This window comes from Manis pentadactyla, chromosome 12 (assembly GCF_030020395.1).
Source record: "Manis pentadactyla isolate mManPen7 chromosome 12, mManPen7.hap1, whole genome shotgun sequence".
NCBI lineage: Eukaryota > Metazoa > Chordata > Mammalia > Pholidota > Manidae > Manis > Manis pentadactyla.
Window position 1 is genome coordinate 65,648,153 of NC_080030.1, and position 20,658 is coordinate 65,668,810.

Here is a 20,658-nt window from a genome sequence, read left to right on the forward strand (position 1 = left end):
CCAAGAAGTTTGGTTTAGCATCAGATTGTAATAGCTTGAGACCCAGACTCAAGGGAAATTCAAACCCATTTGCATACTCTATCAGTAGTCTTCAAGTGGTGCAAAATAGAAAGACTGGCTGGGAGCAGGACAGAAGCCTGAAGAGAGAAACCCTAGGTGGGGCAGGCAATCTGGAGGAGATTGGCAACTGTGCTTACAGGCACACAATGCTTTACAGTTCTCTGGATGCTTTTATGCAAAGCAGAAAGCCTTAAGACCTACGGGAAAGGAGGCAAAGAAGCACTGTGGCTGGGAAGAAGACAGGACAAGAAAAAGCAAAACAAAAGACTAGGCTTATAGGAAAGGTAGGAAAGTACCTTGGATCTATGATCCTATATCCACTCATAGGTCAGATATCCTATTATTGGAGAAAGAACAGAAACTCTTGTTCAAAATCAAGGTCAACACTAAATAAAAGGCAGAAAGAGCTTGAGTATACAGTAATCCCCCATATCCCTGGTTTTGCTTTCTGAGGTTTAAGCTACCTGCAATCAACTGTGGCTGGGTTCAGAAGATGATTCACTTTCTGTCATCAGGTCAATAGCAGCCTTTGTCACAGTGCCTACATCATTCACCTCACTTCATTTCAACACATAGTGTTTTATCATCTCACATCATCACAAGGAGAAGGGCAAGTACAGTATAATAAGATATTTCTAGAGAGGGAGAGAGAGATCATATTCACCTAGCTTCTATTATAGTATATTGATAGAATTGTTCTATTTTATTATTGTTCTTATTAATCTCTTACTGTGCTAAATTTATAAATTAAATGTTGTCATAGGTATATATGTACAGGAATAATGAAGAAATATAGTGTATACTACCTGGAAAGCATGCAGTGTATGCTAATTGCTATTGCTGTGTTATTTAGGATTAACATTTTGATAACACAGAAGGCAATTAAGCACTGTATTTCAAGTTACACTTATTTAAATGACTACTTCTTTGTTCATGAGAACCTTTTGTTCATCTTAAATAATCATTGATAAATGAGAATGAGCTAGAATTTCAAAAAACTTTTTGAAAATCAGATTCTCAAATCAGGGAATGAAATTTAATCATCAGTTTGTTAGAAAGCAATAGCTTTTCTTAAATCTATAATTATTCTTAGTGACATATGTATATATCATCATTAAAGACTGAGGAAATTATGATTCAAATTCAAAGGAAAATTATATATTGCAGAAAGTTGGGCTAACATTGATGGTTTTCAAGCAAACTGAAAGTATCAACTTGGAAGAGAGAAAAAGGAGGTCCTGTAGGCAGCATTAGATGGTAGCAAGAAAAGAGGCTGACAGTGAAGGGAAAGGGAAATGAATATAAAGCACACATATGCAAATGATAGCAGTTTAAAGTTATTTAATGAAGGAGCAAATTAATTTACACAACTCAATAGCTCATGGATCCACAGCTTTTTGTAAATCACGTAAAACTTAACATTTCCACTGATAAATTGCTATGAAAATAAAATAGAAGAGTGAGAAGGCATTGCTTAACCAGTCTCACCCATCAGTGACTTCACTGGCTTTGGAAAAATCATTCACCTCTTTGGGATTCAATTTACTTATATACAAATAAGAAGTCTTCAGGATTCCTTTCAAGAAATGTATTTGCATGTTGAACTCTTAAATCAATAGCTGAGCAAGTAAATGTTTCCATTAATATTTGCTATATCTTTTGGGTAAGATACTGAATGGGAGGGGAAAAAACATGGAATGTCTTATTGTAAAATTCAAACTTGTATCCACTTCATTAACTAGTTTTAAGAAAATAGTACAAGTTGTGTCTAAACCTGACAAAGTAATCTTTAGAAAGTATTAAATTCCATAGAAATTGGTCTAGTTTTAATAGATCTCACAAAATGGGGCATAATTAAAATGGAACTCATTTGCTCTATGGTGTTATGGAACAAGGGCACGTTATTTGTAGAGGCATATTTACCTTTAAAAATGTTCTTAAAGACAAAAAGCCTATGCAAAGGAATACAGTAAATATAACAAACATCTATTATTATTTTGATTTAACATTAACTATAAATTAACTTTTTAAATATTCAACATTATTTGAAAATAGGACACAAATTAAAAAATTATACTTTTTATATTATTACACATAAAAGTTCAAAATGAAAATATTCAACAATATTAAAGGCAAATAACATGAAACTTTCACTTCTAATTTCCATAGCCTTGTACATAGAATACCCCTTCGCACATTCGTTTCAGTAGTTTACACATACATCTCAAACAATGTATGCAAGAACTGAATTCAAGAATTTTTGCTTCTCATTCTCCAGTGTGCCCTATTCCAGTAAATGACATGGGAGCTTACCAAAAATTTCAAAGTAATTCCCAACTCCTCTCTTTCTCCTTCATTATATTTAGTAAAAATAGAAGACCTATTAGTTATACCACATAAATTGATCTAGTAATAGTGCACGCAGAAGTAAAAAAAGACTTAAGATAATATGGTATATTATGGAAATCTCAATCAATACTTATGCCATTTTGACCTACAACATAGAGACCATAAAATGATATAAGAATAAATATTGATTAACCCAGAAGAAGTTGGGAAGAGTGCAACAGAATAAAACAAAGAAACAAACAAAAATGAAGGGGATGTATGAAAATCAAATAGTAAGATGGATTTAAATCCAACCACATCAACTAAATATAAATACAGCAACACTTTAAATAAAAGGCAAATGATGAAAGATTAGATTTTTTAAAAAGATAAAATCATAGTCATTATGAAAAGATAAGAAATGCTCATTAAATATGAAGAAGCAGATAATTTGAAAATAAAATAAAAGGCAAAAAGATATACAAACAGCAAATACAAGAAAATGCTATGTGTTTCTTAATGGCTATATTAATTTAAGTAAAATCAAGAAAAAAATATTATGAGAGAATAAAAGATAATAAAAAATGGCAGTTAATCAAGAAGACATTATAATTCTAAATGAGTACACAATAAAAAACAGAATTTCAAAATGCATTAAGTAAAAACTGATAGAAATAATGACAAGTAGAGAAAATGCAAATACAGTTGGAGATAGTAAAATTCCTCTCTCAGCAACTGATGGAACACGTGGACAAAAAGTCAGTATGAATATGTAACATCTAAACAACAATATTGATCATCTTGACCTAATTAACTTTTATAGAACACTACATACAAGAACAGCAGGATAGACATTCTTTCCAAGTACAAAGAAAATATTCACCAAAACAGACCATATGCTGTCTGGCCTTAAAATAACTCATAAGAAATTTTTAAAAACTGCTTGCTACCTTACAGATTATGTCCTTTGATCAAAACAATTTAATTAGAACTCACAGACAAAAAATACCTAGAAAACCATCATGTAATTTACATATAGCATACTGCTAAATAATCCATGAATCAAGGAAATAATCACAGTGAAAAAATATAAAATTTATCCAGTGGAATGATAATAAAAATACAGCACATCAATGATTATAGAATGCTTTGAAAGTAGTACTTACAGGGAAGTTTATAGCTTCAGCTTGTAGTAGGAAACAGGGAAGAATTTTAGAGCAAATACCCAATTTTATACTCTAAGAAGAAAGGAAAAGGAGAGCAAAGTAGCCCAAAGTAAGTGGGCAGAAATAAATGCTTAAGAGCAGAAATAAATTAAATAAAAAACAGAAAAACTGTAGAAAAATTAACATAGTGAAAGTTGATTCTTTGAAAATATCAATAAATCTGATACACCTCTAGCAAGAGTAGTTAAGAAAAAAGTGAATTAAAAATACCAATATCAGAAGGTAAATGAAAAGTACAAGACTCCTAGAATATAAGACAGAAGAAAATCTAAATGACCCTCAGATCTCAGATGGTAGTGACATTTTAGATATAACACCAAAGGCATGATTCATAAAAAGAAGATTTGATAACATTAAAAATTCTGCTCTGTGAAAGACAATGTAATCTCAATAGACTTACATATTATAAAATTTTAATTTGTAATCATAAACCTTTATACAAAGAAAACTTAAGGGGCAGAAATTGTTTCTCTTGTGAATTCAATGGAACATTTAAGAAAAAATAATATCATTCCTACACAAACTCTTTCAGGAAGAGGAGCAGACATACAGGTTGACCTTGACACCATAATTTATTAGGACATTACAAAAAAATTACAGAGCAATATTACTTATAAACATAAATACAGATATCCTCAACAAAATATTGTTAAATAGAATCCAGCAATATTCATAAAGGGTAACATATTGTGTCTAAGTGTGGCTTATCATATGAATGCAAAATTGGTTCAAAACTTAAAAAAAAATCAATACAATTTTACCAAAATAGCTGAATAATATTATATGCAAAATAATATAATCCTCTTGATAGATGCAGGAAAAGCAAAATTAAAAATTATGTATGAAAAAAAACTCAGCAAACTAGGAATAAATACATGTGGAATACTTCAGTTTTATACAATGCCATCTGGAAAACCAAGTGCTAACCTTATGTTTAATAATAACAAACTAAATCCATTCCTGGGATCAAAGCAAAGGTATCTGCTCTCACAATGTCTATTAAATATTGTTTTGGAGGTCCTAGCCAGAGTAAGACTAGAAGGGAAAAAAACAAGTAAGGGAAGAGGGATAAAAGCAAAATATTGGAAATGAAGAAATAAAACTATTCTCCAATGACATGGCCATCTCTGTAAAGAAGCCTAAGTACTTAGAAGGTAACAACTAAAATTAATAAGTAAGTTTATAAGGTTGCAGAATACAAAGCTAATATGTAAAAAACAATCACCTTTCTATAAACTAGCAACACAAAATTTTAAAATTCATAAAAATATAATTTATAATAACACCAAAAACATACTAATGATAAATTTAACAAAAGATACATAAAATGCATACTCAGAAAACTATAAAATATTGCTGATAGAAATTTCAAAAGATCTAAAAAATGAAAATTCATACCATGTTCATGGACCAGAAGACTACATATTTTATGGAATTCCAATTACAATCCACACAGGTTTTTGTTTTTGTAAATCAGCAAGCTGATTCTAAAATTCAACTGAAAATCCAAAAGAACTTAACTAGACAAAATAATTTTGAAAAAAAATTAGAGGACTTATCCTTTCTAACTTTAAGTCTTACTGTAATGCTAGTATATAGCATTGACACAGGGATAAATATAAGATCAATGGAGAAGAATAAATAGTTCAGAATTATTATATACATATATATATGTGTGTGAGTGAGTGTGTGTGTGTGTGTGTGTGTGTGTGTGTGTGTCTCCAGTTGACTTTCAATAAAAATATCAGAGTAATTCAATAGGGGGAGAAAAAAAGGAGAACTTCAACCTCTAATCCAAAATTTCTCTTGTATGAAATACATCATAGATCTAAACAGAATGTTTGAGTCCTTGAGATAGGCAAAGATTTTTTAGAAATGACACCAAAAAGACTAAACATAAAAGAAAAAAAAAAGATAAATTAGACTAAAAGATAAATTAGACCATGTATGTGAAAAAACAAGTAAATATGTGATAACACAATTATACACAAATACATATATACATCCATACCCACAGACTGAAAGAGATTAAAAAACTCATACTTCTCCAGAGTTTTCTAGAAAAGGTATACCTTTACATAGTGTTCCATAATTTGTAAAATAATTGATTTATTTCATTCTAGTTATATATAAAATTAAATAACCTTTCAAGTCTTTCTGCATTAACTTAGATGACTTAGAAGTTTATTTTAGGATAAATTTATCACCTTTAAGAATGGATACAACTTAAGATATATGTGAGAAAAACTATATAATTCTGATACAAGATTTCAAAGAATAAAATAAGTGGAGATATTCCATACTAATGCATAGAGAGGCTCAATATCGTCAAGATGTCAGTTTTTCTCAACTCCATCTATAAATTCAATACAATTCCAGTCAAATCATGGCAAGTTACTTTGTGGATATTGACAAACTGATTCTAAAGTTTGTATGGAGTCTCAGTCCCCTTGGGCTGCTGTAACAAAGTACCACAAACCAAGTGGCTTAACCAAACATTTTACTTCTCATGGTTCTGGAGGCTGATCATGCAAGATACAGTACAATCACGACTGAGTGTCACTGGCTCTCTTCCAGGTTGCAGATTTCTTGTATCCTCATGTGGTGAAGTGGGGGCAAGAGAGAGCTCTACAGACTCTTCCATAAAAACCCCACTCATGAGGGCTCCCTTGAAGAACAAGTTGGAGGACTGACACTACACAACTTTGAGACTTACTGTAAAACTAGAGAAACCAAGACTGTGTGGTATTGGTGAAAGAAAATACAAATAGATCAAGGTAACAGAATAGAAAGCTCAGAAATAGACCCAATTGGTCATTGACAAAGGACCAAAAGCAGTACATTGGAGAAAAAGTAGCCTTTTAAACAAAAGGCACAGAAACAATGAGATATTCACATACAAAAAAAAAAAAAGACTCTAGAGACCTTACTGTAACCTTCATAAAAATTAACTAAAAATGGTCAGACCTAAGTGTAACTGCAAAACTACAAAACTCATAGAACGTAAGATAGGAGAAAATCTAGATGACCTCAGGTGGTGGTGACATTTTACATAAAATACCAAAGGCATGATCCATAAAAGGAAGAATTGATAACATTAGAACTTCTTTTCTGTGAAAGCAATGCCAAGAGAATAAAAAGATAAGCTACAGACTTGGTAAAAAATATCTGCAAAAGTCCTATCTTATAATAAAGGACTGCTATCCAAAATATAAAAAGAACTCTTAATAAAACTCAAGACAAACAATCCAATTTAAAAAATGGGCAAAGATCTTAATAGATACCTCACCAAAGATATGAAAATGGAAAATATGTATATGAAAAGATGCTCCACATCATATGTAATCAGGGTAATGGACACTAAAATGTCAATGAGATACTATTACACACATTAAAATGAACAAAATTCAGAACACTGAGAACCACAAGTGCTGACAAGGAATTCTTACTGCTGGTCAGAATGCAAAATGGCATGGCCACATTGGAAGACAGTTAGCAGATTCTAATTAAACATACTCTTAGCACATGATCCAACAATTGGACACCTTGGTATTTACCAAAAGGCATTGAAAATTTATGTCTCTACAAAAATCTACACATGTATGTTTATAGAAGCTTTATTTGTAATTGACAAAATTTAAAAGCAACCAAGATGTTCTTCAGTAGGTGAATGGATAAACTGCTGTGGTATGTCCAGACAATGGAGTGTTATTCTGCAGTAGAAAGAAATAACTCTTATGCTATGAAAAGGCATGGAAGAAACTCAACTGCCTGTTATGAAGTGAAAGAAGCTAATCTCAAAAGGTACATAATTATGAAAGGCTATGATTTCTGGATTCCAACTGTATGATATTCTGGAAGAGACAAAACTTCAGAGACAGTATAAAGATCACTGGTTGCCTGGGAGGAGGGGAAAGAGAGAGGTGAATAGGTGGAACACTGGATTTTTAGGGCAGTGTATCTACTCTGTATTATACTATAATGGTGAATAAATGTTAGTGTACATTTGTGCAAATTCAAAGAGCGTACACCAAGAGTGAACCCTCATGTGAAGTATGGACTTTGGGTGATGTTGTGTCAATGTCGGTTCATCAGTAACAAACATACTGCTGTGGTGTGGGATGTTGACAGTGGGGGAAGCTCTTAATCTGGGGCTGGGAATGATTGTTGGGGAAAAGAGGGAACAGAATAGAGGGCTCAGAATATGGGATCTCTATTCTCTGCTTAATTTTGTTGTGAATCAAAAATTGATTTTTAAAAAAGTGTCTATAAGAAAAAGAATTCAAAAATTGACTACATAACTAATAAACAGTAGAGTGTAATTGGCTGGGTAGGAGGTGTCAGAAATGAACTTTCTATTGATGTCTTAATCTTACATGTAATTTTCTTTGTCTGATTCTCTGTCATCTGAGAAGATGGATATTGCCTAGTTGAATTTTACACTGAATCACTTACCACTGTATATACTTATTAACAATCTGGATATATGCTTAATAACAATTTGCAGCTCCAAAAAAAATTGCCATACAAAAGATATTTAATGCAAGAAGAAATTAAAAAATGTCAATTATAGAGCCACTGTAAAAATAACTTATTCTTCCAACAAATGTCTTCATAAAACAATCTGCCAGACTAGTTACTATTTGACAAAATGTTTCAGGATGTTCAAAAAAATTACATGATGTCAAGCTTCCAAAGACAAGTAAGAAATCTAGTCAATCATTCAAGTGGTTTGTCTACATGATGCCAAACAGTAGCATACAAAGCTGAGTATCTCACTTTTCATCTGAATGATTAAAACCCTCCGACATAACTAATATTTGTGTTTTGCTTTATAATTTACAAAGTGCTTTACACACCTTATATCATTTGAGCCTTAGGATAACCCTGCAATATCTAATAATTAAGCCTATTTCCTAAGTAAAGAAACTGAAGCTTAGAACAAATAGGAGGGTCTGCTAACTCCCTATTACATTACAAATGGAGATAGTCTTCTTGAAGAGAAAGCCACCAGAGGAACAGCCCACAGTGGGTCTACTACCCAAGGTCTCAGTTGTTTACTATCCCCACCAAAGACACACTTTAATGTGTCTGTGTGCATGTGCAGGGAGTTTTGGAATAAGGAGATAACAGTTAATACATTTTGCATAATTACCTCTTTCAGGAACCTGCCCTTCAATCTTCATGGTTTTTAGTAAAACGAATTCTCTCCAAAAGATAATATAGACATCAAAATACCAAGTGTCCATAATGTGGAGGCTCATTGGGTCCCTGACATTCTGCTTTACTATGTTAAGTGGGAAGAACAATGATGAAAAGTTTTCCTCTCTCCCTATGTGCAACATTCAAAATGGCACTAATTACTACAGAAGAGGAATGACATGCTTCTTTCTGGCATTCTGCCATTATTAATTTGTCCCAGGATAGTTTTGTATCAAGTGTTTTCCATTCTTTTTTAACATGGATAACCATATTTGCACAGTTAGTAATTCATTCAGCAGTATTAATAAGCAAAAAGAATCTTGGTTCAAGATGAAGCTCCATTTCTATGGGTTTCTGTTTATTTAAATTTTCAAAGGACACAACTGGCTCAGAGCACAAATGCTTTAAAAATGATTCCAATTTTTCACACCAAAGTTGTGTTACATATGTTAGTGATTTATAGTGTTTTCCTTTCATATTTTGTTACTTTGGTTATTTCTGATAGTATAAAATATGTCTTTGTTTTTTTTTCTCATCCTTCACATGAGCACCTTAATGCAAAAAAAGAAAAGAAAAAATTCTAATTGTGTATGCTTTCAGTTGACAACAAAACGATGATGTGGCTGTCATGTAGCTCAGTGATAGAACGTTTGATGTTTAGTTAAAATGTTTCTCCATATTATTACAAATACTTCTGGAATAATGCTTTTTAAATTTATAGAGTTCTCTGTAAATAACTGTTTCCCTAATCAACTTGTTATGGGAGGATTCAGGACAAAGCTTAAGAGATTCCTTCTATAACTCTTAAATATTTACTTATATTGAACATGGCATTTAAGTATGGATTTTGATGACTTTGAGAGAGCCATTAAAAGATTGGAAACACAGTTATAAATTCTATCAAACTACTCACCAATAGGCTCACCAGTGAATCATAGGCTTGCAGTATTCTCTGGGGGAATGGTTTCCAGAAAAAATATAAACTTAAGCAGCTATTTCAAATGCACTAAAAAAAACCCAACTTCTATTTAGGAAATAACTACAAACACCAAAATAGAAAGCACTATACCAAATAAATAAAAATTCCAAAGTTGCATGTGATGATCTTTTTCATGTGCTAACTTGGCTAGGCTACAGCCCCTAGTTATTCAAATGAGAAGTAATCTAGGTGTTGCCAGGAAGGGATTGTGTAGATGTTATTGAAGTCCATCATCAGTTGACTCTGAGTAGAAAGATTATTTTATTTTGATCGGGTTTGCCTGATTCAATCAGTTGAAAGGCAGGGCAGAGGCTTGCCTAAGAAAAAAAAAACAAACTTTTGCCCTGTGGACAAATGCTTGAGCCTGGGCCTGAGAGTTCTAATCTGTCCATCCTGACAGCACACCCCGCAGATTTCAGACTTGCTTAGCCAGACCCATTGGGTGAGCCACTTCCTTACAATAAATCTCTAATATATTTTTTCTACTGGTTTTGCTTCTCTAGTTGAATCCTAATACAAAGGTATAAGACTAAATTTAGGCAATGGATAGAATCAGTCATTGTTAACACTTTTTTAGCTCTCAGCTCTAGAATTATGAGGCATCCTTATTTTCTGCAATTTTTATTTTGTATATTATTGTATACTATTTGAAATGAGAAAAATAAAGATACTGAGTCTATGATGAGGAGACAAGTAAAGCCACAACTGTTTCATGACACACACTATGGGTAGGAATATGCAATTCAATTTAGGGCACGTTTCAGATCCAATGATATCATTTTTAATGAATAATATCTTGGTTAAGGAATGGAAATAAATAAAACAATCTAGGAAATGGTTACAGATATGTGGATACTCCTTGACAGGGCAAAGATTTAAAATGGCTTAATGAAAATTCTTAGGAGGGTGAAGAGGAGAAAAGTGCTTCAGGCAGAGGGACACTGAACGTGATAAGGAGAATTGTGTGGGTCATAATAAGAGGTTTTATGTGTATGTACTAGGGATGATAAATTATGGTTAAAAGGCAGGCAGTGAGATGGATAATAGAAAAAGAAAAATTGAATTAAGCTGCTTTCGTATGCAAAAGCGGTCATTGAAACTTTAGGTGGGAAGAGTGTTAAAAATGCAGTTTCCTGTGTCTTGCCTTCAGAGATTCTAATTCAGTATGTCTGGAATAGAGCCCAGAAATACTCAGATTTTACACAAATGGCTTTGATGATTCTGATGCAACTGGTGCAATGATTACACTCAAAGAATCACAGCTTCATAGTCTCTGCTTTTATTTCTGAGTTGCAAGGAAAGCCTGTAGATTTCATTTAAATTTGATATTTTGTTCACACAGGTATTACTACCCTAGATCATTATATTCACATTACTTCACTTTCCTAAAAGCATACATTTGTTCTCATCATAAACTGCCTTTTCTATTCATACAGACGATACCAGTTGCAACAAACGAAATAGCTACAGAATGGAGGAAACCCTCAGTGAAGAGGCAGGATGGTATCATCTTTTTATAAATTAAAAACAGCACAAAATTTGAGGATCCAGAATAAAAAGAGCATATTTTCAGATCATGTTGCTTTTACTAAATCATCTTTGAACTACTAGTAGGTATAAAACTAAGTAAAATTCCAATGCAGGAGATGGATTAAAGAGGGCGGCATGAGAGGAGAGTCAGAGGCTTCCTCCTAATACTGTATACAATTAGAAAACATAGTAGGTACAACTAATCCTGAGAGAGAAAAACAGGAAAGAGGACGGCACCAGACTGCATACACCTGGAGAAAAGACCAGACTTCATGGAACAGGGTAACGTAACAAAGCTGTGTGCCAGTGGGAACCAAGGCCTACCCCCACTCAAGCTCACCGGCAGGAGAAAGAGAAACTGAGCAGGGAGGGAGTGGAAGGCCTGGGACTGCTGAATATGTAGCTCCAGAGATCTGCTCTGGGAGCAAAAAACCTACATTTCATGGTGCTTTCATGAAAGGTGCATGATTACTGGGTGGGAATGCTAATACAGGCAGAATTCCTGGTGAGACTGAGATTCCAGCCACCTGTGGAAAGCAGAGATCCATATGTGGCTGCTCTGGGACAAAAGCTTATACCTGTGTGCTCAGCCCACTGGTTAAGGCAGTGCAGAGAGGAACAGCAGCCAGGAAGCAGGGAACAGCTCTTTCCTCCACCCAGGCACGAATAATGCTCCCCTGCAATCCGCGACATTGCTTCACGGGCTGAGCAGCTCCAGAGAGTACAGCTTCTGGACAATAGAGGGTGCCATATACAAATTTGAAATGCCAAAGAAACCTGGTCCAGAGTAAAATTAACATAACTCCTGAGAAAGATTTAAATTATATGGACCTTATGACTCTTCCTGAAAGGGAGTTCAAAATAAAAATCATCAACATTTTAATGGAGGTACAGAAAGATATCCAAGAACTCAGGAATGAATTCATGTCAGAGATGCAATCACTGAAGAGCACAATGGAAGGTATTAAAAGCAGGTTGGATACAGTGGAGGAGACGATAAATGAAATAGAAACTAGAGAAGAGGAATACAAAGAAGCTGAGGCACAGAGAGAAAAAAGGATCTCTAAGAATGAAAGAATATTGAGAGAACTGTGTGACTAACCCAAACGGAACAATATTCACATTAGAGGGGTACCACAAGAAGAAGAGAGAGAGAAAGGGATAGAAAGTGCCTTTGAGGAGGCAGTTGCAGAAAACTTCCACAGTCTGGGGAAGGACATAGTCTCTCAGGCCATGGAGATCCACAAATCTCCCAAAACAAGGGACCCAAGGAAGACAACACCAAGACATATAGTAATAAAATTGGCAAAGATCAAGAATAAGGACAGACTATTAAAAGCAGCCAAAGAGAGAAATAAGATCACATACAAAGGAAAGCCCATCAGGCTAACATCAGATTTCTCAGAAGAAACTTATAGGCCAGAAGGGAGTGGCATGACGTGTTCAATGCAATGAAGCAGAAGAGCCTGGGACCAAGATTACTTTATCTGGCAAGATTATCAATTAAGTTTGAAGGGAGGATTAAACAATTTCCAGATAAGCAAAAGCTGTGAGAACTTACCTCCCACAAAACGTCTCTACAGTCTATTTTGGAGGGACTGCTATAGATGGAAGTGTTCCTAAGGTTGAATAGCTGTCACCAGAGGTAATAAAACGACAGTAAAGAAAGTAGAACAGCGAATTACTACGCAAATGCAAAATTAAATTAATTATCCCCAAAGTCAATCAAGGGATATAAAAAGAATGCAGAATATGATACCTAATATATAAAGAATGGAGGAGGAAGAAAAAGGAGAAAAACCAAAGAACCTTTTGATTGCCTTTCTAACAGCATATTAAGTGAGTTAAGTTTGACTCTTAGATAGTAAGGAAGTAAACCTTGAATATGCAATAAGTACATATCTATTGATAATCATGATAAATATAAATGGACTGAATGCACCAATCAAAAGACATACAGTCACTGAATGGATAAAAAAACAAGACTCAACCATATGCTGTCTACAAGAGACTCACTTTAAACCCAAAGACATACACACACTAAAACTGAAGGGATGGAAAAAGATATTTCATGCAACTAACACAGAGAAAAATGCAGGAGTTGCAGTACTTGTATCAGACAAAATAGACATCAAAACACAGAAAGTAACAAGAGACAAAGAAGGACTTTACATAATGATAAAGGGGTCAATCCAACAAGAAGATATAACGATTATAAATATCTATGCCTCCAACACAGGAGCACCTACATATGTGAAACAAACACTAACAGAACTAAAAAGGGAAATAGAATGCAATGCATTCATTCTAGGAGACTTCAACACTCCACTCACTCTGAAGGACAGATCCACCAGACAGAAGATAAGTAAAGACACAGAAGCACTGAACAACACAATGGAACAGATGGACCGAACAGACATCTACAGAACTCTACACCCAAAAGCAACAGAATACACATTCTTCTCAAGTGCTCATGGAACATTTTCAAGAACAGATCATATACTAGGCCACAAAAAGAGCCTCAGTAAATTCAAAAATATTCAAATTGTACCAACCAGTTTCTCAGACCACAAAGGTATGAAACTAGAAATAAATTACGCAAAGAAAATGAAAAATCCCACAAACACATGGAGGCTTCACAACATGCTCCTAAATAACCAATGGATCAATGATAAAATAAAATCAGAGATCAAGCAATATATGGAGAAAATGACAACAATAATTCAACAATGCAAAAATCTGTGGGACACAGCCAAGGCTGTGCTAAGAGGAAAGTATATTGCAGCACAGGCCTACCTCAAGAAAGAATAACAATCCCAGATAAGCAGTCTAAACTCACAATTAGTGAAACCAGCAAAAGAAGAACAAATGAGGCCCAAAGTCAGTGGTAGGGGGGACATAATGAAAATTAGAGAAGAAATTAATAAAATTGAGAAGAACAAAACAATAGAAAGAATCAATGAAAGCAAGAGCTGGTTCTGCAGGAAAATAAACAAAATAGATAAACCCCTAGACAGACTTATCAAGAAAAAAAGAGAGTCTAAACACATAAACAGAATCAGAAATGTGAAAGGAAAAATCACTACAGACACCACAGAAATACAAAGCATTATTAGAAAATACTGTGAAAAATTATATGCTAACAAACTGGACAACCTAGAAGAAATGGACAACTTTCTAGAAAAATACTACCTTCCAAGGCTGACCCATAAAAAAACATAAAATCTGAATGGACCAATTACCAGCAATGAAATAGAACTGATAATCAAAAACCGACCTAAGAACAAAACTCCTGGACCAGATGGCTTCACTGCTGAATTTTAACAAATATTTAGTAAAGACTTAATACCCTTTCTCCTTAAAGTTTTCCAAAAAATATGAGTACGGAATATTTCCAAACTCATTCTATGAGACCAGCATCACTCTAATACCAAAACCAGGCAAAGACCCCACTAAAAAAGGAAATTACACACCAATATCCCTGATGGACATAGATGCAAAAATACTCAACAAAATATTAGCGAACTGAATTGAAAGATATATCAAAAAGATCATCCATCATGATAAAGTTGGATATATGCCAGGGATGCAAAGATGGTACAACATTTGAAAATCCATCAACATCATGCACCACATCAACAAAACTAAGGACAAAACCCCATAATCATCCCATAGATGCTGAAAAAGCATTCAACAAAATTCAACATCCATTCATGATAAAAACTGCCAACAAAATGGGTACAGAGAGCAAGTACCTCAACATAATAAAGGCCATATATGAGAAACCCACAGCCAACATTATACTTAACAGCAAGAAGCTGAAAGCTTTTCCTTTAAGACCGGGAACAAGACAGGGATGTCCACTCTCCCCACTTGTATTCAACATAGTACTGGAGGTCCTAGACACAACAATCAGACAACACAAAGAAATAAAAGACATCCAGATTGGCAAGGAAGAAGTTAAACTGTCCCTGTTTGCAGATGACATGATATTGTACATAAAAAACCCTAAAGACTCCACTCCAAAACTATTAGATCTAATATCTGAATTCAGCAAAGTTGCAGGATACAAAATTAGTACACAGAAATCTGTGGCATTCTTATACACTAACAAAGAACTAGCAGGGAGAGAAATCAGGAAAACAATTCCATTCACAATTGCATCAAAAAGAATAAAATACCTAGGAATAAACCTAACCAAGGAAGTGAAAGACTTATATATACTCTGAAAACTACAAGACACTCATGAGAGAAATTAAAGAAGATACCAATAAATGGAAACACATCCCATGCTCATGGTTAGGAAGAATTAATATTGTCAAAATGCCCATCCTGCCTAAAGCAATCTATAGATTCAATGCAATTCCTACCAAAATACCAACAGCATTCTTCAACGAACCAGAGAAAATCATGCTAAAATTCATATGGAACCACAGAAGACCTCGAATAGCCAAAGCAATACTGAGAAGGAAGAATAAAGCAGGGGGAATTATGCTCTCCAACTTCAAGCACTACTACAAAGCCACAGCAATCAAGACAATTTGTACTGGCACAAGAACAGATCCATAGACCAATGGAACAGCCTAGAGAGCCCTGCTATAAACACAACCATATATGGTCAATTAACATATGATAAAGGAGCCATGGACATGCAATGGGGAAATGACAGCCTCTTCAACAGCTGGTGTTGGCAAAACTGGACAGCTACATGCAAGAGAACGAAACTGGATTATTGTTTAACCCTATACACAAAAGTAAACTTGAAATGGATTAAAGACTTGAATGTAAGTCATGAAACCATAAAACTCTTAGAAGACAACATAGGCAAATATCTCCTAAATATAAGCATGAGCAACTTCCTGAACCCATCGCCTCTAGAAACAGAAACAAATCAAAAATGAACTCATGGGACTACATCAAACTAAAAGGTTTATGTGCGGCAAAGGACATCATCAACAAAACAAAAAGGCATCATACAGTATGGGAGTATTTGTAAATGACATATCCTACAAGGGATTATCATCCAAAATATGTAAAGAATTTACATGCCTCAGCACCCAAAAACCAAATAACCCGATTAACAAATGGACAGAGGATATGAAGAGACAGTTCTCCAAAGAAGAAATTCAGATGGCCAACAGACACATGAAAAGATGCTCCACATCACTAATCATCAGGGAAATGCAAATTAAAACCAGTGAGATATCACCTCATACCAGTAAGGATGGCCAGCAGTGAAAAGACTAAGAACAACAAATGCTGGCGAGGATTCAGAGAAAGGGGAACCCTCCTACACTGCTGGTGGGAATGTAAGCTAGTTCAACCATTGTGGAAAGCAATATGGAGGTTCCTCAAAAAACTAAAAATAGAAATACCATTTTACCGTGGAATCCCACTCCTTGGAATTTACCCAAAGAATACAACTTCTCAGATTCAAAAAGACATATGCACCCCTATGTTTATCGCAGCACTTTTTACAATAGCCAAGATATTGAAGTAACCAGCAGTTATCGAAGTGTCCATCAGTAGATGAATGGATAAAGAATAAGTAGTACATATACACAATGGAATACTATCCAACCATAAGAAAGATACAAATCCTACAATTTGCAAGAACATGGATGGAGCTGGAGGACATTATGCTCAGTGAAATAAGCCAGGCAGAGAAAGACAAATGCCAAATGATTTCCCTTATTTGTGGAGTATAGCAATGAAGCAAAACTGAAGGAACAAATGGCAGGAGAGTCTGAGACTCCAAGAATGAACTAGTTGTAACCAAAAGGGAGGGGTGTGGGAGGGCACGTGCGGAGGGAGGTAGAAAGCGACTGAGGGGTATTATGTTTAGTACACATGCGTGGGGGATCAAGGGGAGAACATTGTAGCACAGTGAAGACACATAGTGGATCTGTGGCATCTTGCTGCACTGACGGACAGTGACTGCATTGGGGTATGCGTGGGGACTTGATAATATGAGTAAATGTAGTAACCACATTGGTTTTTCATGTGTAACCTTCATAAGAGTGTACATCAATCATACCTTAATAAAAAATTAAAAAATAGAAAAACAACAACAAAAACAAACAAAAAAGTACACACGTATCTTTAGAAAATGCAACTATCAGATATAAATATATGTGTTTACTACTCTACACTACTCATCAAATTTACTACGCTCAAAAAATACTTATTTAGTGTTAAATTAGTATGCCTCTTGTGAAGAATCTATGTGCATATTTTGAATTATGTAGGTAAAAGATGCAAGGAGACTTTTACATTAAAAATATTTCACTCTGGAAACAATATGAAAAGTATAAGCATTAGAGCCATCAGGTTAGTGACTCTGCATTTCTGAACTGTCTTTAAATGTTATTGAGGTTAAGTTTTTACATCCTTCCATATGTTTAAAAGAAAGAAAAAAAGCATTTTGGCTTACAAGAAGAGTACGATATAGTTTTAAAAAGTTGTTAATTGTCATTACTTAAACTACACTCTTAAGATTTTATTACTGATGATGTAATACTTTCTCAGAACTATTTGCGGGATTTATCTATTCTAGAGCTTTCTATGTAGCTTTATTAGAGTGTGGATGACTACAAAATCCTTGACAATTGTTTTCTCTTACTTTCTTTTAATATTTATAGTTGCTGTTCTTGTTTTCCTTAGTAAAGACCTTCTTTAATACCCTTAATGTAGCCTTGCTTTAACTAAGGCTAGTGATAATGCTCAGTAACCTAATATGGGTGGATTAAAGAGGACTTCCTGACCTGCCTTGGAACTTTTAAAAAATTTTTTATTAAGGTATGATTGATATGCATTCTTATGAAGGTTTCACATGAAAAAACAGTGTGGTTACTACATTCACCCTTATTATCAAGTCCCCACCCATACCCGAATTGTCCATCAGTGCAGCAAGTTGCCAGGGATCCACTATGCCCCTTCTCTGTGATTCCCTGTTTTCCCCGTGATCCCCACAACGTGTGTACTAAACATAATACCCCTCAATCCCCTTCTCACTCACTCCCCACCCGCCCTCCCACACCCCTCCCCTTTCGTAACCACTAGTTCATTCTTGGAGCCTCTGAGTCTGCTGCCATTTTGTTTCTTCAGTTTTCCCTCTTTGTTGTCCTCCACAAGGAGGGAAAGCATTTGGCATTTGCCTTTCTCTGCCTGGCTTATTTCACTGAGCATAATGTCCTCCAGCTCCATCCATGTTCTTGCAAATGGTAGGATTTGTTTCTATCTTATGGCTGAATAGTATTCCATTGTATATATGTACCACTTATTCTTTATCCATTCATCTACTGATGGACACTTAGGTTGCTTCCTTGTCTTGGCTATTGTAAAAAGTTCTGCAATGAACATAGGGGTCCATTATGTCTTTCTGAATCTGAGAAGTTGTAATCTTTGGGTAAATTCTAAGGAGTGGGATTCCAGGGTAAAATGGTATTTCTATTTTTAGTTTTTTGAGGAACCTCCATATTGCTTTCCACAATGGCTGAACTAGCTTACATTCCCACCAGCAGTGTAGGAGGGTTCCCCTTTCTCACCATCCACGCCAATGTTTGATGTTCTCATTCTTTTTGATGCTGGCCATCCTTACTGATATGAGGTGATATCTCACTGTGGTTTTAATTTGCATTTCCCTGATGATTAGTGATGTGGAGCATCTTTTCATGTGTCTGTTGGCCATCTGAATTTCTTCTTTGGAGAACTGTCTCTTCATATCCTCTGCCCATTTGTTAATCGGGTTATTTGGTTTTTGGGTGCTGAGGCATGTAAATTCTTTACATATTTTGGATGATAATCCCTTGTCAGGTATATCATTTACAAATACTCCCATACTGTACAATGCCTTTTTGTTTTGTTGATGATGTCCTTTGCTGTACATAAACTTTTTAGTTTGATGTAGTCCCATGAGTTCATTTTTGATTTGTTTCTGTTTCTAGAGGCGATGGGTTCAGGAAGTTGCTCATGCTTATATTTAGGAGATATTTGCCTATGTTGTCTTCTAAGAGTTTTATGGTTTCATGACTTACATTCAAGTCTTTAATCCATTTCAAGTTTACTTTTGTGTATAGGGTTAAACAGTAATCCAGTTTCGTTCTCTTGCATGTAGCTGTCCAGTTTTGCCAACACCAGCTGTTGAAGAGGCTGTCATTTCCCCATTGCATGTCCATGGCTCCTTTATCATATGTTAATTGACCATATATGGTTGTGTTTATAGCAGGGCTCTCTAGGCTGTTCCATTGGTCTATGGATCTGTTCTTGTGCCAGTACAAATTGTCTTGATTGCTGTGGCTTTGTAGTAGTGCTTGAAGTTGGAGAGCATAATTCCCCCTGCTTTATTCTTCCTTCTCAGTATTGCTTTGGCTATTCGAGGTCTTCTGTGGTTCCATATGAATTTTAGCATGATTTTCTCTGGTTCGTTGAAGAATGCTGTTGGTATTTTGGTAGGAATTGCATTGAATCTATAGATTGCTTTAGGCAGGATGGGCATTTTGACAATATTAATTCTTCCTAACCATGAGCATGGGATGTGTTTCCATTTATTGGTATCTTCTTTAATTTCTCTCATGAGTGTCTTGTAGTTTTCAGAGTATATATAAGTCTTTCACTTCCTTGGTTAGGTTTATTCCTAGGTATTTTATTCTTTTTGATGCAATTGTGAATGGAATTGTTTTCCTGATTTCTCTCCCTGCTAGTTCTTTGTTAGTGTATAAGAATGCCACAGATTTCTGTGTACTAATTTTGTATCCTGCAACTTTGCTGAATTCAGATATTAGATCTAATAGTTTTGGAGTGGAGTCTTTAGGGTTTTTTATGTACAATATCATGTCATCTGCAAACAGGGACAGTTTAACTTCTTCCTTGCCAATCTGGATGTCTTTTATTTCTTTGTGTTGTCTGATTGTTGTGTCTAGGACCTCCAGTACTATGTTGAATACAAGTGGGGAGAGTGGACATCCCTGTCTTGTTCCCGGTCTTAAAGGAAAAGCTTTCAGCTTCTTGCTGTTAAGTATAATGTTGGCTGTGGGTTTCTCATATATGGCCTTTATTATGTTGAGGTACTTGCTCTCTGTACCCATTTTGTTGGCAGTTTTTATCATGAATGGATGTTGAATTTTGTTGAATGCTTTTTCAGCATCTATGGGATGATTATGGGGTTTTGTCCTTAGTTTTGTTGATGTGGTGCATGATGTTGATGGATTTTCAAATGTTGTACCATCTTTGCATCCCTGGCATATATCCAACTTTATCATGATGGATGATCTTTTTGATATATCTTTCAATTCAGTTCGCTAATATTTTGTTGAGTATTTTTGCATCTATGTC

General features: G+C 34.8%; 1 protein-coding gene across 2 annotated transcripts in view; it reads right to left on the bottom strand.

Annotated features, from left to right (window-relative positions):
* NKAIN2 (sodium/potassium transporting ATPase interacting 2) overlaps window positions 1-20,658 on the bottom strand; it is a 1,083,024-nt gene that overhangs the window by 676,660 nt on the left and 385,706 nt on the right. The window lies entirely within an intron of this gene.